The sequence below is a fragment of the Balaenoptera borealis genome (genome assembly GCF_965194805.1).
Source record: "Balaenoptera borealis genome assembly, chromosome: 3".
Taxonomy (NCBI): Eukaryota; Metazoa; Chordata; class Mammalia; order Artiodactyla; family Balaenopteridae; genus Balaenoptera; species Balaenoptera borealis.
The window spans coordinates 174,563,882-174,590,078 of NC_138866.1; positions in this window are offsets into that span (position 1 = coordinate 174,563,882).

Below are 26,197 nucleotides of genomic sequence, written 5' to 3' on the forward strand. Positions count from 1 at the left end.
GGGAATTGCCTTACTACTCTGAATTCTTCCACAACTTGCTGTGTGGCCTTGAACAAGTCACTTAGTCTGCCTGGGCCTGAAAAAAATAATAATCATAACAGTTACTGATGAGAAATTACTGTACCAAACACTATACATTCATTCTGATATAAATTTATTTTAGTTTTTTTTTTTAATTTTTATTTATTTATTTACATATTTATGGCTGCGTTGGGTCTTCGTTTCTGTGCGAGGGCTTTCTCTAGTTGTGGCAAGCGGGGGCCACTCTTCATCGCGGTGTGTGGGCCTTTCACTGTCGTGGCCTCTCTTGTTGCGGGGCACAGGCTCCAGACGCGCAGGCTCAGTAATTGTGGCTCACGGGCCCAGCCGCTCCACGGCATGTGGGATCTTCCCAGACCAGGGCTCGAACCCATGTCCCCTGCACTGGCAGGCAGACTCTCAACCACTGCGCCACCAGGGAAGCCCAAATTTATTTTAGTTTTGCGATCAAGTCTAAACGATCTTAATTGTCTAAGGTTTCTCAGCAACGGAGCAGTGGTTTTATCCAAATCTGCTTTACTCAAAAAATCTTTGCACTTCACCAAATGGATCTGTTAGACTAGCTTATCTTTCAGGTTAGATAAAGCTCTAAAATTCAGTGACTTCATGAATTTGGGTCAAGGAAAGATCAAAACAGAAGACAGTTGCCTGGAAAACACCACAATGAAAGCTGTTTTGTTTTTTGAATAAGGCAAATACATTGGCAGCTCAACTGTGCCTTTTAGCACGTGTGAAGACATACAAGGTCTAAAATAACATACTCAAAAAGCTGTTCCCTTTCTCTTACACTCGAGTCAGGACAGTTGAAGGCAAGGAAGAATTCCATGGAAGGCCCATGATTTGGGAATTTCCCCTCATAGAATGCATCCATTCATTACCTCCCCAGACTCCTAGTGTGGAACCCCTTACATTTATTCTTTCTTGCATCCCATTGTTTTCTTGGCCATCATCTGTCTCCTTCAACACTGAGCATAAAAACTGCATGCGAGTAAAAGAAGTCAACAGGTAGGGAAACACAGCAAATATGAGCAGTGTAGCACCACAGGTAGCTAAACCAGCACAACCTGGACTTTCTTCACAGCCTGAAGTTTTCAGGAAGGGAGCAAATGATAAGGGAAAGAAACCTACCTTCCCTAACTTGAAAAAATTATCTCCTATCTATCTATCATCTATCTATCTATCCATCTATCTACCTACCTATCATCTATCATCTATCATCTATCTACATACCTACCTACATATGTAATTTCACCAAACATTTGAAGCAACTTGAAATGATATAAATAACATTCACAATTAAACAGAAAAATATAAGCCACTCAGAATCAGAGGAACTATGGATAAAAGAGAAATAGTCGGGTTAAAGATTGGAACAGATATCTGGATATCTTAGAGAATATAGAAAAGTTATGCCAGTTTATCAGCAAAAGGAAAACTTTTCCTTACACTTAAGCTTGCAATAAATTTCTTTTTTAAAAAAATATTTATTTATTTATTATTTATTTATTTAATTTGGTTGCGCCGGGTCTCAGTTGCGGCACTTGGGATCTTTAGTTGCAGCATGCGAGATCTTTTAGTTGCAACATGCAGGCTCTTAGTTGTGGCATGCGGGATCTAGTTCCCTCACCAGGGATTGAATCCGGACCCCCTGCACTGGGAGTGCGGAGTCTTAACCCACATGAAACTTAAAATGGAGAGCACTGAGTGAAAAGTGGATGACATTCTTAACCATTTCCTTCCATATATGAGCAGGAAAGTATGTATGGCTTTCTTCTGATAGTCAGCTAGAGGCCCATTGCCAAACTAGAAGTTTGCAGGATGTTAAAACAATGTAGTTTCAGTCTGCAAATCTCTTAATTCCAGCTTTATCTAGGGACACATTCTAGTTTTTCTGGCTGAATCATATTTTTTATTTGCACATAAATATTGGATCCTTCTTTGGAGACTTTTGATAAGCTGAGCTGCTGACAGGTCAAGGTTACTCTCCTCTGGAGTGCAGGTATAGGTAGGTATGTGTGACAGCACAGCATGTGAAGGTGAGGCCATCTGTTAATAAGACATTTTAAAAAACTGAGGCACCTGGGACTTCCCTGGTGGAGAATCCGCCTGGGACTTCCCTGGTGAAGAATCCGCCTGCCAATGCAGGGGACACAGGTTTGAGCCCTGGTCTGGGAAGATCCCACATGCCACGGAGCAACTAAGCCCGTGAGCTACAACTACTGAGCCTGCGCTCTAGAGCCCGCGAGCCACAACTACTGAGCCCGTGTGCCACAACTACTGAAGCCTGCACGCCTAGAGCCCATGCTCCACAATAAGAGAAGCCACCGCAATGAGAAGCCCGCGCACCGCAACAAAGAGTAGCCCCTGCTCCCCGCAACTAGAGAAAGCCCGTGTACAGCAACAAAGACCCAACACAGCCAAAATAAATAAATAAATAAATTTATAAAAAACAAAACCAAAAAACAAAACTGAGGCACCTAAGCAGGACTCTCAACTGTGTGGCATCACATCTCTCTACCAAGTCCTGCTCTTAGAACACAAGCAAGTGGACAACAGACCTGTGGTGAAAGGCATAAAGTTATTATGTTCTGACACTGATTCCAATGTGTGCGTGTGTTTGTTTGTTTTTCACACCACCAAGCAACTCTCTGACACAGCTGGGGGTCCTACTATCCAACTCAGCTCTGACACTATCTACCTGGAGACAGCATCGCATTCCACTGTTAAGGGCTCAGTCCCACAAGGCTGCCTCCTCCTCTTTAGACATCAATCCAGGTGGTGACCTGGGCTTCTGATCCACAGGCTACAGATTGGAGGTTGCCACAAGCCCCTCTGTTTGGGTTTGATTAATTTTCTAGAGTAGCTCACAAACTTAGAGAAACTTACTATCAATAGATTACCAATTTATCATAAAAGGATATAGCTCAGGGACATCCAGATAGAAGAGATGCACAGGCAAGGGATGTGGAAAGGGATGTAGAGCTTCTATGCTCTCTGAGCTCACCAGTCTCCCTGAATCTCCATGTGTTCACCAACCTGGAAGTGCTCCAAACCCAGTCCTTTAGCGTTTTTATAGAGGTTTCATACATAGGCATGATTGATTAAATCATCGGCCATTGATTGAACTCAATCTCCAGCCCCTCTCCTCTCCCTGGAGGTCTAGGGTTGGGACTGAAAGTTCCCACCTTTAATCACGTGGTTGGTTCCCCTGGCAACCTAAGCCTCCATCCTTAGTGATGGAGAGTCTTTCCAGAAGTCGCTTCATTAACATAACAAAAGACACCTTTTATTGCTCTCGATACATAGGAAATTCCAAGGATTTTAGGGGCTCTGTGCCAGGAACTGGATAAGACCAAACCTACATTTCTTATTATAATCACAATATCACAAATATTACGTGCTACCTTCATCTCTGAAGCTGGCAGAGCCTCAGATGGCCTAACTGCAAGTTCCTTTCCCTGTGTTGCTCCTGTGGATAAGACCCACTAGCCAAACAGCCCTCCTTATCAAGAGGACCAGTCTAGTCTCTGAGTAGCAGGTTTTAGTTTTCTGCCAGACGGCGATATTAGTCAAACAATCCAATCACATCCTCCTGCAGGAACCAGAGAGGGCACCAGAGTAGACCTCCCTTGGCTCCCAGTTGTTCACTTTGATTCCCAGTGCGACCTCTGTGTGGCCCTGCATGGCGATCAAAACATGGCCCCCAAATGATACCCTGGTCACCTTTTTTGGCCACCAGAAGTCAGGCAGACCAGGGGTGATATCCAATGGCTCTTTTGTCCTTGTTCTCAGCCGAAGAAAGAGGCAGCAGAGGAAGGACCTTTGTGAATTAGCCTCATCCCTTTCCCTGCCTTCTGCATTCATCATTTTCCTCAGTTTTTGTTTTCTCCTCTTTCCCTCCAATTTTGACTTCCATCTCTGTGCTGCTCTGCGTGATTGATATTTTTCATTTTTCAAAGTGTTATCTTCTGTTCCAGTTATATCCATCCTAGTGATAACTCCTCTCCACCATTTTTTTCTCAGTGTGGTAATCATACCACCTGCATTGAACTCACCTGGAATCCTTCATAAAATGCTGGATCCTTGACCCCATTGGACAGAATCTCTGAAAGTGAGTCCCAAGGGTTTGTATTTTTATTTATTTATTTATTTATTTTTGGCTGTGTTGGGTCTTCGTTTCTGTGCGAGGGCTTTCTCTAGTTGCGGCAAGTGGGGGCCACTCTTCATTGCGGTGCGCGAGCCTCTCACTATCGCGGCCTCTCTTGTTGCGGAGCACAGGCTCCAGACGCACAGGCTCAGTAGTTGTGGCTCATGGGCCTAGTTGCTCCGCGGCATGTGGGATCTTCCCAGACCAGGGCTTGAACCCGTGTCCCCTGCATTGGCAGGCAGATTCTCAACCACTGCGCCACCAGGGAAGCCCAGGGTTTGTATTTTAAACACAATCCCTTGGTGATACTGCAGCACCTTAGGGCTACTGACCTGGACTTTGGGCTACAGAAGAGCGACTACATCCTTGACTATATATCACTCATACACCCAGCTCTCATACACCTTAAAGTGAGACCTACCCAGAGATCCTGGCTGCATTGGGAACCTAAGGGCAACAGCTCTGTGCCTCCTTTGCTACCCCGTTTTAATGGGGTGTTTGAGCACTGGTAAGGGATTTGATTGTCTTGTATCCTCCCACCCCACATATATAGCTGGAGAGACTAAAAATAGACCCCACCTGCACCGAACATCCAAATGGAGCTGCTTCTCTTTTTCTGATGCCAGGGACACTGCTCTAGAAACATTTGTTCTAAATTACTCTCGCTGGGAAGTGACGCGTGGGTTCAGACAGCAGTGTGACCTCTTTTTTTGTTAAAAGACTATGTGAGAGAAAAAAAAAAACCCTGCAATTTTAGTCACACCTATTGACATTATTTGTAAATTAATTAAGGAAATTACCAAATACTGTGTACATTCTGGCATATTTGATTTTCTATTTCCTGGGAATATCATTTAGTAATCTATAGTCAGAGGTTAATGATTATTAATAAAAATTCCTTTTTGATCTTACAAATAACTTGACACAGAAACAAGCTAAGCATGATCTTCATATACATTCAATTTCAAGATGTTCAGAAAATCATGTAAATCAGTGATTCTAAACCTAATGTGTACAAGAATCATCTAAAGAACTAGTTTCACAGTGTCTAAGAGTATTTTTAATTCCAGTTCTGGTTTTGAATCCAGATTTTGCCAGTTATTAGCCTGTAGCCTTGGGCAAGTTATTTAACCTCTCTGTGCCTCAATTTCTCCGTTTGTAAAATGGGCATAAGAAGAGTATGTAACCCATAGTGTTGGTCTAAGGATTAAATAGTTTAATATACATATAAAGTTTTGCAAAAAATCTGTCTAACAACACACATTCAATATTTATTATTATTCAATAAAGATTACTGGACTGTACTTTCAAAGACTTGAAAAAGTTTCATCCAAAATAGACCCTGGAAATCTATATTTTAAATAATTATATCTCACAATTCTGTTGCCAGTGACTTATGGAGCAGTTTAAGAGACAGTGATCTTAAACCAGTGGTCTTAAGATGGGTGGGCAAGCAAGTACATAAGATTATTCACTGGGGTTTAGGAGGAAATGTTTGTATTCTATTTCCATTTGCCTTCTTTATCTAAAGATAAGAAATTCTTTTAACACTATTTAAAATACTAGTTGAGACCAAGGCCCTCATTGGTCTTATATGGTTTGGATGCCACACTGTGGGTTGGAGGAGTCCCTTGTCAGAAGGAATGGGAATCCCACAAGATAAGGGCTGGTGGTGTGTCCTCAGTGATGGTTTGCTTTCAGTGCGTTGTGATGCCCTGCAATTTAGGTTCATACTGGATGAAGTGACTTCATAGATTACATTTCTTAGTTTTAAAATAGGTGTATCCTGGGACTTCCCTGGCGGTCCAGTGGTTAAGACTCTGTGCTTCCACTGCAGGGGGTGCTGGTTCAGTCCCTGGTCGGGAAACTAAGATGCCACGTGCCTGCCACGTGGCCAAAGAATAAATAAATAAATAAATAAATAAAAATAGATGTATCCTTATAAAATGAGCAACTGACTTAAGAAGGTTTTTTCTACAAAATTATACATCAGTGATAATGCTAACCCTTCAGCAAAGGTAAACAACAAGAAAATGGCAGAGCCTCTGTTTGCTTTGATTTTTACCCAATCCCGCTGTCAACCACATCTCCAATAAAAGCAATCTCCATACTATCCATGTCACAAAAAAGAGGCCCCCGAAAGTGCACTTATCAAAATGACTACTTGAAATAGAAATTACTTCTGCTCGCATTACTGATTATTTCACCCCAAGTATATATTATGCCTTGATTTATTAGAGAATGTTACCAGTGCATTTTAAAAGTTTGGAGATCATTAGAATAAATTTTAAAATTTAAGATTTTTTTTGTCAACTAGTAAATTCACATGTATGGAGTTAAACAACAAAAGTATGCAGCTGTCTTTTTAAGTTGTGGAAAAATTGATCATCTCACTAGAAGTAAAGTGTGGAAGTGTAGTATGCAATCTAAAAGAGTCTGCGTTTTTTAGATTCAGTTGTTTCCTTGGAGCATAACATAAGATGAAAAATCCAATTACTCAATCTGAGTCCAGTGGCAACTGGCTTCCTGCTCTGGTTTGTCCTTATGACGCTTTTTTAAATAAAGCTGCTTAATGAGCGATCTGAATATATTTTCCGTGGGCAGAAGTTAGTTTCCTTTTAGCTCAGGGAGATGACGTGACAAAAGAAATTGTGTGGGGTACAGAAGAGCTAAATAGATGACAGAGAAATATTGGTGTGATTGATGCCTCACTGTAGGCCGAATAGAATTTTTGCAGACCCCAAATGGTTTTGAGTGGCATTTACCATGCTGTGTGTAAACTCTCTGTAATTATATCAGAGGGTCGTCCTTTTGCTTTGTACCTAATGAAAGCTCACTGTCAAATCAACATCAGCCCTCAGTCTAACACTGCGTTGGCAGAGGAGTTGGAGAGAATAACTCTTTTTAGGCTTTTTATGGTAGAGAAAGTATCAGGTACCCACGATGCTTGGACCCCCTGGGGGCACGTAGGCTACTTTAGATCCAAACTTTGGTATTTGTATTTTATGACTAAGTATTTATTTACTTAGAACTCAAAAGCATAGGCTGTACTCCTAAACTTATAAATGGTTACCTATCTTCTGTTCTATAGTACTACCGTAACTACGGTAACCCGCCCGTGAAAATTAAATATTGGTTTGTGCTTATAATTTTAGGCACAAGCCTGAGGCAGCAGAACTTAAAATTGAGTTGAATCAAATGAAACTGCCATTTTTGGAAACCAGAAGCTGTCAAAAATCAGCTCCGGAGCCAAGGACTCCTGAATTCAGGTGGGACCTGCCAGCGTTGGTGAGTGGCTCTACTCCAAGCCCGGGCTGCCTGGCCCCAAAGTCCGCCTCTAAACTCTTGAATGTCATACCTGCATTTATCACCCTCTTAAATATCATCTCTCTAAAACCCTGGGCTAGAAACCTCCCGGGCTGAACTTAGTTACTCAAGAAATCTCTGCAAAGAGAAGTTGAATGCTAACTTTTGAAGTCTTTCAAATGGAATATATTCACTTTCCAAAAGTGATCTATGCCTATCAAGGTCCAGAAATTTGTGAATTTGGGGGAATGAAATTGACATATGAATGCACAGAGCACACAGCTTGACCAAAGAAATGTATTTTTTCTTCAAGATAGTCTCTGTGGGAGCCTATACAATCATTCCCAAGATAAGGTTATTGTTTAAAATATAGCTGGTACCGCTGTCGGTGTGCTACCCTGAGAAGGTGTTTGTAACAAGCATCCTCATCGTCTTACATTCACGTCTCATAGATCGGTTTACCTTAGGGTATTTGAATGGAGGCCAGCACAATATACACCACAGGCTCAGAATATTTTAATAGCGATGAATCCAGCAAGAGGTGTGACCACTTACCATAGTTTAAAGGAAGGCTTTCTGGAGCTAAACAACTCAGGGCTGGATCCTGGGAGTGTTTTTACAGATGAGATGAGCAGGACAGTCGTGGCTATTAATATTCACTAGTGAATGGAAAGAAGATAAGCAGGAAAAAAATCATCGTGAATGTGATTGGATTTTGGTATTTGGTGTCTATTCTGTACTATTTTCCAAGAAATTCTTAAATTTTCCTCTATGATTGTAGGGAAATTCTCTAAAATTTGAATCTGGAAGGATAAAAGTGCCTTTGAATCTGTCAGATCAGACTCATAGGAGCCTTTTAGGTTTGTGGGTTTTTTCCTGCCTGGGGACACTGAGAGGTGTCCGTCCTCAGGACCTACCAAGCAGCGTGTCCACATACTCCACTCGGCTTTCTGGCAAATGGGAGATAGAGTTGAGAACTAGAAGGTGGGACCCTTCTTTATTTTCCTTCCCTTCTGGAAGTTGCAGCACCCAGTTCAGCCTGTGTGTCAGCCAATGCACAGCCTCCCGTCCACCGCAGCTCTGGTTGTCATGGCACCCTGGACGCCTCCCATGAAGCTGGCATTTGATCCAGGGGTACAGTGTCCTGCACAGGAGCTGCCTCTTTTTTGGAGTGTTCCTTATCCACAACCACTTATTTTAGCCCATCTCTGTGCAAATGGCAATATCATGATTCCATCTTCCAGAGACCCCAGATGAAGCCCAATCCAATTAGATTTTATATGGCAGTTTTTATTGATCTGCAGTAGATAGGCTGATAAATGCTCCTGAGAAAAACCTTGTTCCTATAGATTCTCCTGCGTTCCTGATCTTATAGACCAGAGGTTCTTCAATGGCCTCTCTCCAGGCCACAGGGTCATCTGACTATTGGAAACAAGAAAGGCGGAACAAGAGCTAGTAGGGCAGGAAATGTGCCTCAACTATCCCCTTGTTTAATTGTATAACAAGCAGCACTGTGGCCACGCCGAGCGATGGGGTGTCTTCCATGGAGATGTTATCTGTTGGATGTGTTACAGAAGAAAGTTTCAGGATAATTGACACCAAAACCCACTGAGTTTAGAGAAAGTGCAGTGAGGTGAGGGCGCCTGGGAGGGGTCGTCAATGCACGTGCAATATTCTAAGAGTTCAGGAGCTGGCAACCCTGGATTGGAGCACCCCGTGTGTATTCAGGATCGCTTGGCTCCAGAGCCAACTGATCCTGGCCAAAAAAACGCCATTTCACACGGTCCCACGTCACGCTGAGTTCTGCTGCCTGAGGTGTGTTTTCAGGCCCCTCAGGGCTCCCTGCACCCCCTCTGGCACCAACCATCTCCACGTGCCAGGTGGCTGAGTGGCCTTTCCCTGGATCCTCTAGTTTGCATTGCCCTTGAGCTCGGTTTCCTTTCCCTGCATCCAAATTCACGGTTGTCCACTTGGGGATCACACTGAGGTAGGCTGCAGCTTCAGGCACTATTCAGCTTCCACTCCCAGATCACAATTTAACCCAAAGGGATTCACAGTGGGAGAATTTTAATTAGAGTAAGAAAGTAGAAAGGATACCTTTGGATACATCTAGGGTGATGGGGGCCCCTTTCTTGGACCCCAATTGTAATCACAGCCAGGGGGCCACCTATCTCATCTAGACGTCGGACAGGCCTTCTTGGGGGGTGATTATGAAACTGGAGAAGATACTACGCTGTTTTCCAGGTCACAGTCAAGATGTGTATATTTTTGTCACTCGTTTTGCAATGGCTTTAAATAGACTTATCTGGAGAAGCATTTTGAGATCCGGGAGTTTACCTTTGAGATAATTTCTCCTCTTCATCAGCTTTGGGGCCATTCTTTGGCACAAGATATATGCTGTTATGATACTGCAATCTACTGGGATAAAAATAACTCATGATGTCAAACCCTCGGCCAAGGAGAGCTGCCCTCATGAGGGGAAGCAGCGTGGGCCCAGCCCAGAGAGTCCGCGGGAACAAAAATAGAGTGCTAATGGCCTGCAGTGACATGGAAGAGGGTGGGAAGTGGACAGAAATATTTATGAAGAAAAACGGCTCTGAGCATCTGCTAAGTCCCCATTCCCTTATTTTTCCCCAGGTCTATTTCTGGCTTCTCTTTCCACGGCACAGACAGCTCCTTCAAATAGAGAGCCTTGCTCCTGCCGGCCCTGGCCTCCAACTGAGCTCTGAAGGAGGCAGGCCATGAATGATGATTGTCTGTGTCTGGCGTTTTAATTGAAAAACATTCCCCGAAGTGGAAAGACACACGGAGGAAGTGATCTCATCGTCATTTTCCCCCCAACTTTCAGTTTGGTTTCTCCGAGGTGGAACTCGATACAGCAGCGGCTCTTAGTGGTGAAGCTTAGAACTGCAGGGGAAAGAGGGCTGCCTGCCAATGACTCAGAAGAGGAAACAGCGGTCCCCGGAGGCCACATTTCAAACCTGCGGCAAAAATGTTAAGACTCTCATCAGGGGAGCTCAGAGTAGCTTCTGCCTTCTGTGCTTCTCTCTCGACCCACTTTTTATAGTTTATTATCCAATGGGAGTGACCCCACCCGACCTTCAGGTTTGTGCCAGATGCATAGGAGGAAGACGAGGGAATTACATGCTGCACATGAATTCGGGACTTCTGTCCAGAAAAAGAAAAACTCAATGAAAAGTGTATTACCCGCCACGTAAATAAGAGTCTTATGAAGCAAAGTTTATTTGGGAAAATATATTAATGTGATTCTTTTGTGCTCATAGTGTGTGACCCTACCTTATTAATCATTATCATCTGTCACTCTACTCATTCATCAAAACTCAAGCTTTCTTCTTTTTTTGAAAAAAAAAACCCCAAACCTTTCTATGTACGAATAAATATGAAATCATAGAAGCAAAAGAGTAGATTGTGATTCTGCCTGTTGTGGAAGAGGTAGAGATAAAACATGCTCTAAATTAGCCATGTTTCTAATTTTATTCCACACCTTGATGCATCCACAAGAAAAAAGTTTTATTTCTCCCCTTAATATCCAAATGATAAACCTCACAGGATGTACGTAGGGGATTTTATAAATTGCACAAGTCATGGGATTTGACCCCAAATCTGGATGTCTCTCTAAAGATTCCAGCCAAAAAATTGGTCTGCCTCTCAGAGGAATAAGAGAAGGAAGGGATCGTTCTCAAGGAGGTGAAGGAAACATTTACAATCCATGTTCTCAGCTCTGCCTGGTCAGGAGGCCAACGCATTGAAGCTTCTGCTGGTTAAAGAGTAGCCCAATAAAGAAGGTGCCAGGAGAGGCCGGTGGCTTTCAAAACATGCCCTCTCAAGGTGGCACCTGGTGTGTTTCCGAGATGTCTGAGTTGCAGGTTTTGAAATACAATTTGTCAGTTTCTGAGGGATGGTCTGACTCTTGGCGACAGAGTTGCATTCCTGACACCAGAACTCTAAATGGCCGGTGAGAAATAAAACTGCCAAGATGAACTTGAACTGCTCTTTCTAGCTGATAAACATCTTCTCTGCTTAGAGAAAAGCCCAGTGGGAAGATGAATTATAACTGGAAGGTGGTTTGGTGATCGTGGAATCAAAGCGCGGGGAGGGGAGGAAATGGACGGATCTCAACAGCTAAGATCACAGAGCTGTGAGAGCCTGGGTCCCCGTCTGGACTGGCGTGTGCCTGCAAACACTCTGGTGGCCTGTTGTCTTAGGTTGGTCTTCCCAGAAGCAGACAGACCCTGAGACAAGAATTCATGCAAAAGCGATTTTTTTAGGAGGTGTTTCCAGGAAAAACTGGCAGGTAAGTGGGGAAGTGGATCAGGAATGGGCAGCAAGGTAAGCAAAGATGAGTTATCAGGCAGGTTGGGTGCAATCCCACAGGAGCGCTCTAGGGACGGTGTCGTCCCCACGTCAAACTGTCCCAATCAGGGGTGAGGCCGCTGGAGTACTTACACTTCCACACCCAGAATCACTGGGTAAGAGCCACCCATGTGTGCAGGCAAAGCAGGCTCTGGCAACTGAAATTCAAGGTCAGTACTGGCCTAGGGTCAGCAGTTAGGCGAAGAGATGCAGGTGCCGGCTGTTGGAAAGGAAAACACGCCAGACGGCCACTTGCGGGGCTCGGGCATGGCGGGCAGCATCTCTGGACGATCCGTGCACCCTCCTCAGGACCGCCCTGGGCCCCGTCACAGGCTTACTCGCCACCAGCCTTCAGGTTTGCGCGCCCCCTAGAGGCCAGTCCTTTCCTTAACCATCTCCTGGTCTCTCAACTTGGGTGTTCATGATGTTTACTGTATCCAACTTTTCTCTGAAAAGACAGCTAGACTCTAAATATTTCCACTTTGACTTTGATATACTGTGAGGGAAAATTATCCCCAGGCGAACAGCCGTGCCTAGACAGGGTTAATGCAGTGGAAAACACCCCACAAAGACCCTTTGCCTGTGTGTCAGGGTCTCGGAATCCTATACAAACAGACTCAGACTTGTCAAATTCTTCTTCCCTCAGCCTTGGGAAGGGAGCCCAACTTTATATGTAATATTTTATCCAGTTTTTTTCCTTTCCTAGCACACAGATTTTTCTACCCTGTAAACCAACCCGCACTCCATCTCTGCCTCACTCTTTACCCCTCTTTTGATGTCGAATTCTATTACTATTTTAGTTCCAGGGAATTTTTTTTTCCCTAACAAGTTTAAAGTGAGCAAGCTGTTCTTTCTGATAGAAGGACAAAAATCTTTCTCAACCCGGATATTTCTAGTACTCTTCCATGCGGGTCTAACATGGAAGATTATTGAAATCAGCCATCGGTGAATTTGTATCCAGCTTCCTGGACATAGAGGACAGAGCAGCAACTTGAACTGCTTATGGTAAGATCCACCGGGCTCTGCTTCAGATGGAAGATGAAATGAAGAAAGAAAAGATACAGCACGGTGAGCAAGAGAAAGTTCTTAGTCTTGAGGATGGATCATGGAAGTACTGCCAAAGGAGGATGGCATTTCAGGATGCAGCCCTGCTAAGCTGTAGCGAGGTTTCTGAATAAAAGAGGAGAACTCGGAGGCCTTGCCCACAACATGCAACAAGTCCTGTGTTAGGAGCCAAGAGCCGACACACAGATCCCACTCCTGGGTTAAGCAGAGGGAAGGCAGGCGCCTGTGAGCAAACATTGCACAAATGTGGGGTGAGCTTCCCTACTTGCACACCTTACTGTGATGACCTTGGGCCCAAGGAGAGTTACTGGAGAAGCTGTTAGAGATTTCTCTGGTGATATCCAGGACCAGACAATGAAAGTGCTCCATATTCAAGATAGGACTTGGTTTCCATAATTTGTTGTATGCCTTAAAAAAAACACAACCTTTTACAAAGATCTCATTCCCATACCTTATGGTCCATTCCCTGGCAATTTGGGAAATGCAGTCAGCCAGTTGAACTGACTGGTGAAGAGACCAATTCAGAGTTCAAGGTGAGGCCTCAAGTCCAGCAAAATGTTACATCCCTAGAAACACTGAACCTTGGTGGGCATGGGCACTTCCAACACAGGGGCCTCTACGGCAACTTTGGCATGACTAAAATGCTGAGGATTTTTCTGCCTGGAGTGACTCCATCCTCCTCCTCTCTCCATTCTTCTCCACACACCATCTCTGAGTCTGTAATTCCTTTAAGATATTTAATATCCAAAGCAAATGCTCATCCCTCCCTGATTCCCTTGTCACAGACCTTTTTATCCTTGGTCCTGTAATAGCTTGAAATGATCTTCTACAGAATTTGTTATTTTCTGTTATGTAAGTGCCTTGACTTAATTTTATTACTAATACTTATTACCTCAGCATCTATGAGTACCATTCTGTGCTTTATTTTCTTCATCTAAAATTGGGAAAAATAATAACAGTATCTGCCTCATGGGTTGCCATGATGATTAAATGAATTAATGTACATGAGGTCCTAGAACAGAACCAGACACATAATAAATGTTCACAAAAGTTAGCAATTAGGATGATAATGTTCACTGTTATCCTACTACCCTGATATAACCTCAATAAATAGTTTGGAATGAATAAATAGCAAAAGTAATTATTAATTACCCAGAATCATGGGTGACTTGAAAACACGGTTAGTCCTAAGTGCCAGACCCCTCTGAGAATTATTCCATCATCACCGGGCTCATCTGGAGAGTCTGGATTGTGTCTTGTTAGGTTTGTGTAATGACCTCCAAAGTTTTGCATGCCTGTTAGATAAAAATGCCAGATAAAGTTAAATAGGAGAGACCTAAAGATATTAAATTCTTCTCAGAAGGAAAAGAAGTTGCCATTAGTTGTATCACTGTTGGCTCAGAATAATAGTGGTTTCTGCTGCCATGGATATTTCTTAAATTATCTAAATTTGAGAGTCAGGGAAATGACAAAGAGCCTTATTTATTACTCAATTATAACATGGGTTGCATAGACCCAGGAGACTTAGAACCTCTTGAATTTTTTTTAAAGAAGGGCTGACCGTAATCGCAGTATCAGTCACCACTGATGCGTTCAGTTTGCATGATATTGTTTGCTTCTACTTTTTTTTTTTTTTACATTATTCTTTCTCTCTCCTTCAAAAAAAGGCAGTCAACTGCCTTTGATTGACAAGGAACTCAATCGTCTGCATTGTCCCCATTCTCTCTCGTACTCATTCTTTGATAGGACGTGACAGACCCACAGATTTCAAGCTTTGGTGAGAGGATCGCTTGAGAAATTTGCTCAAAATGCAGATGTCAGAGCCCACCCCCAGGCTTTCAGACTCAGTAGCTCTGCCCAGAAATATGCATTATAAACAGACACTCTAAAGCAGCCATCCTCTGGTCCTCAAGTTTAGAAACACTGTTTTCTATAGACACACAGGAATAGATAGGCTGCTTTTACCTGGAATATCATTAAGTTTCATTGTTGTCCAGGTATTAATTCATTCACCAAATATTTATTGAGCACTTATGCTGCGTAGTAAAGATGTAGCGGATACAGAAGTTAAAAAAAAAAAGAAAGTTTCTGATCTCGTGGAGCTTAAAGTCTAGAGGATAGAGACAATAAAAAATAAAGATAGATAGATAGATGATTGATAGATGGAAAGAGAGATGACAGTCGAAGATAAGTTCTTTAAATAAAAATAAAGTTACAGGAGATAGAGCATGACAGTTGGGAGGTTTATGTAGGGCAATTGGAAGATCTTTCTGAAAGTGGGCATTTGAGGAGAGATCAGAAAGAACGAGGGCGTAAGTGTCATGGCCCAGAAGCGGGCATGTTCTTCAAGGGATGAAGCGACGTCAAGGGGCTGGTGGGGCTGGAACAGCATAAACCAGGCAGGAAAGCAATGCCCATAGACTCGGAGGGGGGTCCGGGACGCCCGGAACAGCTCCTGACGGACCTTGTAGACAATCGGAAGGACTTGGGGTTTCTTCTCAGCAAGATGGAAAGCCACAGGAGGATTTGAGCAGAAGAGAGATGTGACAGATGTGTTTGTTAAAAAGGATCACTAAGGCTGCTGGGAGGAGAGTGTGGATGAATGCCGAGAAGCTGATGGCAAGTTCTCGCTGCTCAGAAAAGCCACAAAGCATTCTGATCTCCTTAATAGAAGTAAGTGAAGGAAGGAAAATGCAATATAAGGGGAAACCGAGAGTCCAGAAAATGCACATCAAAGGTTACTGAGGGAGGATTCATAAGATCAAAGCAATTTTTAAAAAATCACAGTGGATTTTTTAAGCCAAAAAATAACATTGAAACCCCTCCACTCCATGCCAGGCTTCCCCTTGAGGGGAGCAGATTCTGAGTTCATTGTACGGCAGCTACAGACAAGCAATATGAATGGACAGAGAGACAGCCTCTAGGCGGCCCTTCTAACTGAGGCTGGATTTGTTTGGCCCATCAGTGCCCAATGGGCCGTGAAATCTGAACAGAAATGGGTCCCAACATCTTCTATATGCGTCTCCTCCTCTTTTGCCTCAATTCTCTTTCTTTTTCCTTCTTCTCAGAAACTCCCTTATTGTTTTGAAAAAACAGGACATTCTTCTTTTAAAGAATCTCAGCAATGCTTAAAGGTACAAAAAAGAGACAGAGAGAGAAAGTTAAAAAAAAAAAAAGCTACTCCAACACCTCTCTCAAAGCAGCGAGGATGACCAACAGGGAGAGTATGGCGGACATCAAAAAGAATCTTTTGAAATAACAGGCTGTTACACAAATGGCAAGAGGTCAGGGAAGAACTAGGCCTGTCTGTGCTGCCCAGAAGGTCCCTGGGTCTCCACAACAGCCCCTCCCACGAGCAGCCCCCCAGCCCCTCAGGCCTGAGTCTGGGGAGGGCAGGGCCAGCGCTCTCCGCAGGAACTGAAAACAGGGCCACATCTTTTTTTTTAAATTTTTCTTGGAGTACAGTTGTTTTACACTGCTGTGTTAGTTTCTGCCGTGCAGCAAAGTGAATCAGCTATGCGTATACATATATGCCCTCACATCTGGCCTGATGCTGGTTCATCTCCTGAGGCAAGAGCCCAAGGAGCCTTGGTTCTTCAGGGACCCATGTGTATTTCAGGGGAGAAAGCTTTGGGATTTGTGACCCCCGATGCCCACCTGGAGAACCTGACCTCCCAGGAGCCCTTCTTCCTCCAAATCTGACCTCCTGTGTCTCCACCGTAAGCCTGGACTAGATCCCTGGTGGATTTCCAGGACGATGTGGCTCTGTATGGATCTCAGCAAAAGCTTCCAGATAGTTCCCAGGGGCTGGGGGGTGTGGAATGACTACAGCGAACACAGCTCCTCTTTTGGGGGGAGATGTGGCCCTGCCCCTGAGCGAGGCATGGCCGGACCCATTAGATGAACGAGCCACAGGTGGTAGAAAATATGCCAAACACTTAAGGTTTCATGAGCTAAAAATCTAACCCACGACCTGTGAAAAAGAGAAAGGGGGTCCTAACTCGGCATGTTTGGCTCTTAGAGTTTGCGGCCTCATCAAATGGAAACTTCCCCACGTTACAGTTGGGGAAGTCCTGTGTAGGAAATTTAAATCCTAATTGTGGTAAAGAGGTTAGGAAATAATTATAGTAAAATTAACTTGTCCCTGATAATTTTGTTTTTCATTTTTAAGTGGTTATAAAGAGAGGCTTTATCTTCTGGGAGGAGACAAAATTGGTGGGCCCTTCTCTGTGAAATTAGGAAACACGTGTATGCTGTCTCGACACCAGTGGAAGCAAAATAAAACCAGGCGGAGGGAGGAGCTGGATGAGGGACCCTGGGGGCCCGAGAAGAGCAGGGGCAAAGCTGGAGGGGAGGGAAGCAGCCCTTTGCCGAGCTGTCCTGTGGGTCTGGGGTCTCTGCGCCTTCAGGTCCGCAGGCGACATCAGGAGGCGTGTGGGAGCCCCCAGGCTGGAGCGAAGGCCAGAGCCAGCCCCCGGGGTTGGTTAATCATCACGGGGCTGGCGCCTCCTGGGTCTCGGGGCCGCTGCTCTCAGCCTGGCGACGTGTTCCCGGGGCCTTGAGACTCCCCCACTCCGGCCTCCAACCAGCCACTGGCGGAAAGGAGCAGGGGCCCGCGGAACCCTGCGCGCCCCTGGGAAGAGCTCCGTTCCTGCCCCCGCCCTCCATCTTCACGGCCGCAGTCTGTGTTGAGGCCGTCGGTGGCATCTCGTGGCGCCCTTTGCCCTGTCGGAGGCGTCTCCACGGGAAGGCCTGGACCCTTGTCACCCGGCCTCCCCGTGGGCCTTGGCTGAGCTGCCACCTGACCCCGCCTTCCATCAGTTCCAACTTTGATATCCTTCCCCTGCACCCTTTGGGATCGCGGCCGGCCTTGGGCCAAATCCCTGTATCTTCAGTCGCCTCTCTGGAAGGTCCCTTGACTGTTTTGCTCCCGAGGCCGCTGCCTCTCATATTCCCCTCAAGGGGGCAGCTGCCTACCCTCCACCCTGGCCCTCGAGGTGGGGTGGCGCCCTCCACTGCCCTCAGGGCAACTCCAGGCCACCCGCCCTTTCCCCCCGTAAAATTCGCGTGTCCTCAGACCCCCTACCCCTTCCTGCTGCCCTTTACAGATAACAGAGTCGCCAACCTGTCACCTCCCCAGGAGGGGAACTCCTTCCGCGGCGCTTTCTTCCGCGCTGTGCTCGTCAGAATGCTTGCCGAGTTCCACGGATGCCACGACCCCCCCTCCATCCCCTCCTCTCCCCCAGCCATCGGTCCCCGACCTCCCGTCCCCCCGTCACGCCTGGCGCTGAATCACGCTGCTGGCCGCCTGTCACCACCTCAGTGGCAAACGTTCTACACTGAAACCGCCTCCACCTCCTTTCTGACTCGGTTTACTATCCTGCCTTCAAGAATTCTTTGACGCTCTGTTGACATTTTGTTTTCCCCTTGGCTTCAAGGGCCCTAGACTCCTGGATAGAATTTGGATAGGTCCCAAGCCGGGGGAGGGGGGTAGTTTTGGAGTGTAGATGTGGGACTGGTGTCGGGGCAGAGGGGTGGTTGGAGATGGCGGAGATGCAGCAAAGGGCTTAAGGAAAGGGTCAGGGGAAGGTGTGCTCACCTCGCCGTGAGGTCAGGATCTGCTTGCCTGAAATTAAGGGAGAAAAAATGTCCAACGCAACCCGATTAAATGTAGGCCCAGCTCAAGCTGTAATTCATGCATGAGGCATTCGCAGACTCTCCCAGTCTCCTGGGCATTTTTAATGCACTCAGCCTCATGCATTCATGAATTATCTGACGCATGTCTGGTGCTGTGCTGAGCGCTGGACAAAGCAAAACGCGATGTGGTTCCTGCCATCAGGGTGACTAAACATCTAGCAGAAACAGCAGATCAAAGTCATTAATGTTACCGTAGAGGTTCGTGTTGGGGTCACGAAAGGAAAGAGAAGGTCATCTAAATCTGACAGGAAGGTCAGGGAGGGCTGCTGGAAGAGAGGATTTAGGGGAGTGTGGAGGGAAATAGATGTGCGATTCACAGAGCAAGCCTGGAATGCTTGCCCGGGCTCACCCCTCACTCAGGGACTCTGCCCCTCATCCATGGCCCCGTCGCTGCAAAGATCAGTGTCGCGGTCCCACCCTGCCCCCAGTCCCTCCCCAGTCCAAGTCAGCCCTAGGAAGTCAGCATCCTTCCGCGGAGCCTGGTTCAGAAAGGCCGACCACACAGTGGTTCTCAAGAGCTGGACTGATAAACACAGAGAGATGGGGTGAGCAGAGGGGCCAGGAGCTCTAAAGGCACCAAGAGATGGAGGCTGGGCAATGAGAGCCCAGCCCCGCGAGAGCTGCGGCGGTGAGGAGGCCGAGGGGGCGGCCGGTAGCAGGGGTTGGAGCAGCTGGGCAGACGGAAGCAGGGACGCCGCAGGAGAGACCCAGAGCCTGGGGAGACGCGTGGAGGCGGTGGGACCTGTCATCCCCCCTTCCTGTTCCGGCTTCAGCCCCCTCCCCCATGTATCTTTACACAAAATTCGCTTTTCTTAAGCCTCAAAACGACCTAACAAATACACTTCCAAGAATAGACCCAAAGAAAAGTGTTATGTATGTACCAAAGGAAACACGTACAATGATGTTCTTTGGAAAAAAACCATCAACAAAGGGGTAGATAACTAATTGTGATATATTTATGTGTTGGACTAAGATTCTGAAGTAAAAAGAGTGAATATGTTTTCTAGAGATAGATAGGTAGATAGATGAATGATTGATAGATGATAGATGATAGATAAATATAAATATGTATGTGCACGTACAGATGCTTCACACACATCACACATACACATATATACTGACAAGGATAGATCTTAAACTCTAATGGCAAATTTTAAAATCACATTTAAGATATACATAATACCATTTCTCTATATTTGAAACAACAGGAGTCCATGTTACTTGCTCCAGTTATATATATCTATATGGAACTGCAATAAAAATTAATTTGAAGATTCTAATCTAAATTTGACATAATACTACGGCCATATCACCCTGCATGTGCCTGATCTTGTCTAAATTCAACATAATAATTACCTCAAAAGATAATGGAATAATTTGGGGAAGCAAAATATTTATTAACTTTATAAGGTTTAAGTCATTTTAGGATTTAATAAGGATTAAATCAAAAGCAGCCAACAGTCAAATTCTTTTATGTTAATTCTTGTAGGTTTACTATTTTTAAACCTGAGAAAATGAACCAGAAACAGAATCCAACAACACATTAAAATGATCATACACCATGATCAAGTGGAATTTATCCCAGGGATGCAAGCATTCTTTAATATATGCAAATCAATGTGATACACTGTATTAACAAATGAAGCATAAAAACCATATGATCATCTCAATAGATGCAGAAAAAGCTTTCGACAAAATTCAACACCCATTTGTGATAAAAACTCTCCAGAAAGTGGGGCAGAAAGAGAAAAACAAATATCATATAATATCGCCTATATGTGGAATCTGGAAAAATGGTACAGATGAACTCACTGGCAAAGCAGAAATAGAGTCACAGATGTAGAGAACAAACTTATGGTTACCAAGGGGGGAAGAGAGGGGTGGGATGAATTGGGAGATTGGGACTGACATATATACACTACTATGTATAAAACAGATAACTAATGAGAACCTCCTGTATAGCACAGGGAACTCTACTCAGTGCTCTGTGGTGACCTAAATGGGAAGGAAATCCAAAAAAGAGGGGATATATGTATACATATAGCTGATTCACTTTGCTGTACAGCAGGAACTAACACAACATTGTAAAGCAACTATACTACAAAAAAATTAAGAAAAAGAAAATGAACGAGAGTGAAAGTGAACAGAAAGGAAGCAAGAAGAAGTGGGGTCATCTGAACGATGAGGTTAGAAACAAGGGCACAAACGTGGAGAGGAAAGGCAGTGAGGGAGGGAGGGAGGGAAGGATGAATATAAATTGCACCCAAAAGAGAGAAAACACAGATTGGTGAGTGTTTGAATGTGGGACTTGGGGAGGGGGGAAGTGTCACTTGTCTCTGCGCTCTCTGCTCTACTGATGCTGATCTATGGAAGTTGGAACATGGAGCAGATCTGGGGAGGAAGAGGGCTAATCTGGCTTTGGACATGCTGAGTGTGAAGGTCCCTGTGCTTCATCCAAGCGGGAGATGTTCAGCGGACACAGATTAGGAGTTATTTGCATCAAGGTTGTAGTTGAAGCCACATAACCTGGGTGATCCAGGAAGAGCATCTAGAGTGACAAGAACAGATGCTGAAGGAAGGAACTTTGTGCTAAAAATGGGCTGGAGGTGGCCAGACAAGGGGTTTGTGAGGTAGGTGATGAGAAATGGTACACGAAGCTCAGAGAGGAAGGTTGGACGGGAGCCTAGGAGATTGTGCACCTTAAAGGGGGGGGTGGTGGTGGTGGTGTGTGATGAATTGGGAAATTGGGATTGACATGTATACACTAATATGTATGAAATGGATAACTAATAAGAACCTGTTGTATACAAAAATAAATAAAATTCTAAAATTCAAAAAACAAAGAAATATATGTACACCATCAACAGAGGAATGGATAAAGAAGATAAGCTACATATATACTATGGAATATTATTACTCAGACATAAAAGGAACGAAATATTGCCATTTGCAGAGACATGGATGGACCTAGAGAGCGTCATACAGAGTGAAGTAAGTCAGAAAGAGAAAAACAAATATCGTACAATATCACTTATATATGGAATCTAGAAAAATGGTACAGAAGAACTTATTTGCAAAGCAGAAATAGAGTCACAGGTGTAGAGAACGAACTTATGGTTACCAAGGGGGGAAGGAGGGGGTGGGATGAATTGGGAGATTGGGATTGACATATATACAGTACTATGTATGAAATAGATAACTAATGAGAACCTGCTGTATAGCACAGGGAGCTCTACTCAATGATCTCTAGTGACCTAAATGGGAAGGAAATCCAAAAAAGAGGGGATATATGCATATCTGATTCACTCTGCTGTACAGCAGAAACGAAGCCAACATTGTAAAGCAACTAGACTCCAATTAAAAAAATAAAGTAAAATACAAAAAAAAAATAAAAAGAGAGGTGCAGCCAGACAGAGAAGTCTGATGATATCATACCAGGAGACTGTGAAGGGGTTTTGGCATGAATAACTTTCAACAGTAAGTGTAATTTGGGACTTCCCTGGTGGCACAGTGGCTGAGAATCCGCCTGCCAATGCAGGGGACACGGGTTCGAGCCCTGGTCCCGGAAGATCCCACATGCCGCGGAGCAACTGAGCCTGTGCGCCACAACTACTGAGCCCGCCTGCCACAACTACTGAGCCCGCGAGCCACAACTACTGAGCCCACCTGCCACAACTACTGAGCCCGTGCGCAGCAGCAGCAATGACCCGACGCAGCCGTAAATAAATAAATAAATAAGTGTAAATTGAGGAGGGTCGGGAAAGGGATCCGTGCTGGGAGTGTAGGGGGAGCAGAGTGGACATTCCCAGCCCCAGCTGCCTGCCATGCCTTCCTACCCTTCACCTCCAGTCACATCAGCAGTGCCCGGAAATGGGGGCAAGAGGGCCCACAGCCCCAGCCTCAAACTTTAAGACTGCTCTGCCTCTCCGCAGCCAAGCTCCTCGCCACCAGCTAAGAGCCCAAGGGGCCGGGGGGCCATGTTCCCCTTGTGGACCACACACTCGGGGACCTGGGACCCTGGAACCGTCTACCCTGCAGCCTCAAGCCGGCACCAGCATCTCCGCCTGTCTCTGCACCCACCCCCCGCCCCGGCCCCGGCCATCCTCTAGAGGGCTGAGTGGGTTTCCACGTGCGTACCTGAGGCTGGACAGACTTGGATGCGAAGCTGGGATAACCACACATTGAAGCCAGCTCGTCCCGCAGGAGGGAGCCAGAGGTGAGGAGAGAAGGCACCAGCTTCAAAGCCGGGGGCACAGAGGCTGGGCGTCTTTGCAGGCCGGCATTCTGGCACTTAAAACTGAAGAATCTGAGGGCTGAATTCCAGCCTGACATTTCACGTCACCCTGACATGCTGTAATCGTCAAGGGAGGAGGATGAGATATATCTTCTATAGCAGTGTCTAGCTGGGATTATTATTTTAAATATTGGACACATGTGGACCTCCATCTGTACATGTGGGGGGCAGCCTGGCCTCGTCTCCACCTCTGTCCTCAGTCACTGACCTCCCCCCGGTCCAGCCCCTGCGAGGATCCGTCCTAACGACTCGTGGGTTTATTCATTTCCCCTTTATTCTATATCATTATGTCTACATTTACCATTTCCTCCTTAAAGCATTAAATGGTGATATTCTCAACTAACTTTTTATAACAAAATATTGGGATTTGTGATACTTGCCCTTTGTTTACATATCTGAAGAGGCAATATGGTGACGTCCTTTTGTCATTAACTCACTGATTTGGCATCTGTGTTCTTTCCTATTTTTCCAATCTCCTATCAGCCACCCTGGAATATTGCTGCTTCCTGGTCCTAAAACCACCACGATCCTGTTTAAACAGGGACCTCGGTCTTAGCTTAATTAATTCGGAAGCACCAGGACACAGTGACACGCAGTCACCTCTTGCCTGGGTATCAGGTTTGCAGTTTTATTTGCAGTGACTGAGTCTGGTCAGCAGATGGCAACGAACGTCTTGCAAGGAAAAAAAAAAATTATTTAGGTTGAGTTAAAAATAAAGAGAAGGGAGAGAAAGAAAACAGGACATATGCAGAAGCAGCAGCAGATGGCTACCAAATCCCGTCTACCTTGCAGGACGCGGAAGCGCACTCATTATAGGACCTGCTCGGGGTCCCAGCCCCAAGGCCCTTGTTTCCTGCAGCCCCTGCCTCTCTTTCTAGCTCACGCCTCTTAGTCATTGCTCAGGAGAAGTTGTTTACAGGAGATGTTACATTCACAGCACATACAGATTGGGGGTTTCTGAGAGCGGGAGATGAAGGCACGGGTGGCACGGAAGGTTGCCCCCGATTCTCAGCCCCAGGAAGGGCTGGGCTCTGCCCCGTGAGGAGGGTCCCCTCTGACCAGCTCCCGTCTGTGGCCGCTTTGCTGGTCCTTCCCTGCTGCTCTGTATGCATCCAGCATCCAGTCTGGCTCCAGGCTCCAGAAAGAGGCCCTGCCCCCAGGCAGCACCGGGTGACAGGAGACAGCTAATGTAACCTGTGTGTCCTCATCTCCCGGCTTCTCCGGCGGTTGCCATGGCAACCCCCAAGGCTCCTCAGGCTTTCTCGTTGACTGACCACGCCTGGAAAAAAACATTCTGAAATTGACAGTGCTATGTTTGCGGGAAATTTAATGAAAGAGCAGGTTGACCTAGTTTTAATGCTACACAATGAAATGGCAGGGACGTGAGGTGTTACTGAAAAGGAAAAGATAGCGGGTACCAGAAAGATGCGTAAGGCTACGGAGGCAAAGGTCTCATCCCGCGTTATTGCCTCATCTTCCAAGGAGACAGAGCTCAACACGAAAATTAGAGCACATGTCTCCCAAACAGTGGGGACATTTCAGAAAAGGCAGAAATATGGAATTCTTTTTCCATGCTTTAAGGAAAGTATGAACTTAAAATGATTCTTACTTCCCAAAAGAGGAAAACAAAACAAAGCAAGCTGTATTCCCCTGTGCTGGAAACTGTAATGGAAAAGATGGGGAAAGCATCCCTGGCCATTGAGATTTAAGTTTACCTCTTCTTCTCATCCTGATCCGTTCGGTTTCCAGAGGCCCTCGCGGCAGGTGTCCCTGGCAGCCCTGTCCCCTGGTACCCTGGCCATCCCTTCCCTTCAGTGCGGCCAGACTTACTGGTCTGCTTCTGATGATCGGAATGCGGTAAAAATGATGGCCTGTCACTTCTGAAGTGAGGATGAAGAGACTGTGGGTTCTGCCTTGGGTGCTCTCTGTGGGCTGGGGTCACTAACTGCCATGTCATCAGGACACGGGGGCAGCGTATGGAGATGCCACATGGCAAGGACCTGAGGTCTGCCAGCAGCCATGACAGTGGGTGTTCTAGACCTGCTGGAGCCCTGAGGTGACAGCAGCCTCAGCTTCACTGCAACCTCGTGAGAAGCACCAGGAAGAGGACCCAGCTAAGCCGCCCAGAGTCCTGCCCCGCAGAAACCGTGAGATGATGAATGGTTCTGGTTTCTGGCAGCTAAGTTTGGGGGGATTTTGTTACACCGCAATCGATAACAAATACAGCCATTCATTTGCTCTCTTGCTTCCGTGGCTGGGACTCTGATTGTGATACAGTTGACTCTTGAACAACTCAGGGGTTAGGGGCGCTGACCCTCCGAGGAGTCGAAAATCGGCGTATACTTTTACAGGCGGCCCTCTGTATCTACGGTTCTGCATCCATGGATTCAACCAGCCGGGGATTGTGTAGTACTGTAGTTTGTCTTTAGTGAAAAAAATTCCACTTGTAAGGGTCAAAAGTATATGCTTTTAGAATTTTATCCCAAGCGTCACCACTTGCAGCTGGATAATCTTGGGCAGGCTCCCTGGCCTCTCTGGGCCTCAGTTTCCTTATCTGCAAAATGGCTTAATATCTGTAAAGGGCTTAGAACATACCCAGCTCATAGAAATGCTTAATAAACACGTTATTATCATTACTGACATTTCTATATAACCAGTTTTTTCGAAATTTTAATCTATAGTTTGTCTTCAGTGCTGATTTTCCCCAAAAGGTAATTTAAAAAACTAGCAATTTTAGAGCATTATAGACCTATTATGAAACTGCACTTGTAACTACGTGGCTTGCAAAGGTGTTGTGATCCCTGTAGCTCTGAAAACTCTGTGAATTCTGTCCTAATTCCTCATATAGAAGATCTAAGCATCACTGCCTATGTCCAGAGAAGGGCAGAAGCTAGATGGCCAGGAAGACCTGTGAATATCAGGTAGAGATTTTGTGAACAGTCCAGAATTTTTTGGAATAAGCTAATCAATATGTCTTGGGTGGATGAGAAGTGAAAAGGAGAGGGAGTTGAAAGACTTTTCACTTTGGATTTTCTGCTGAAGGTCATGGGTGCTCCAGAGACTTTTAAACCTGAAATACTTTGAAAGGCACTGGTTTGCTTGAAAGGAAACAAGAAAGTGATGAAAGGATGGACAAAAGGAGAGGGAGAAAAAAAGAAAAAATAATGGGAGGGCAAGCACTTCACCTCGCTAGCGCCGTCGCCATTAACGATTGTCACCATCACCTGCATCACAACCGTTTACTGACTGCCTCCTAGGTGCCTGGCACTGCATTA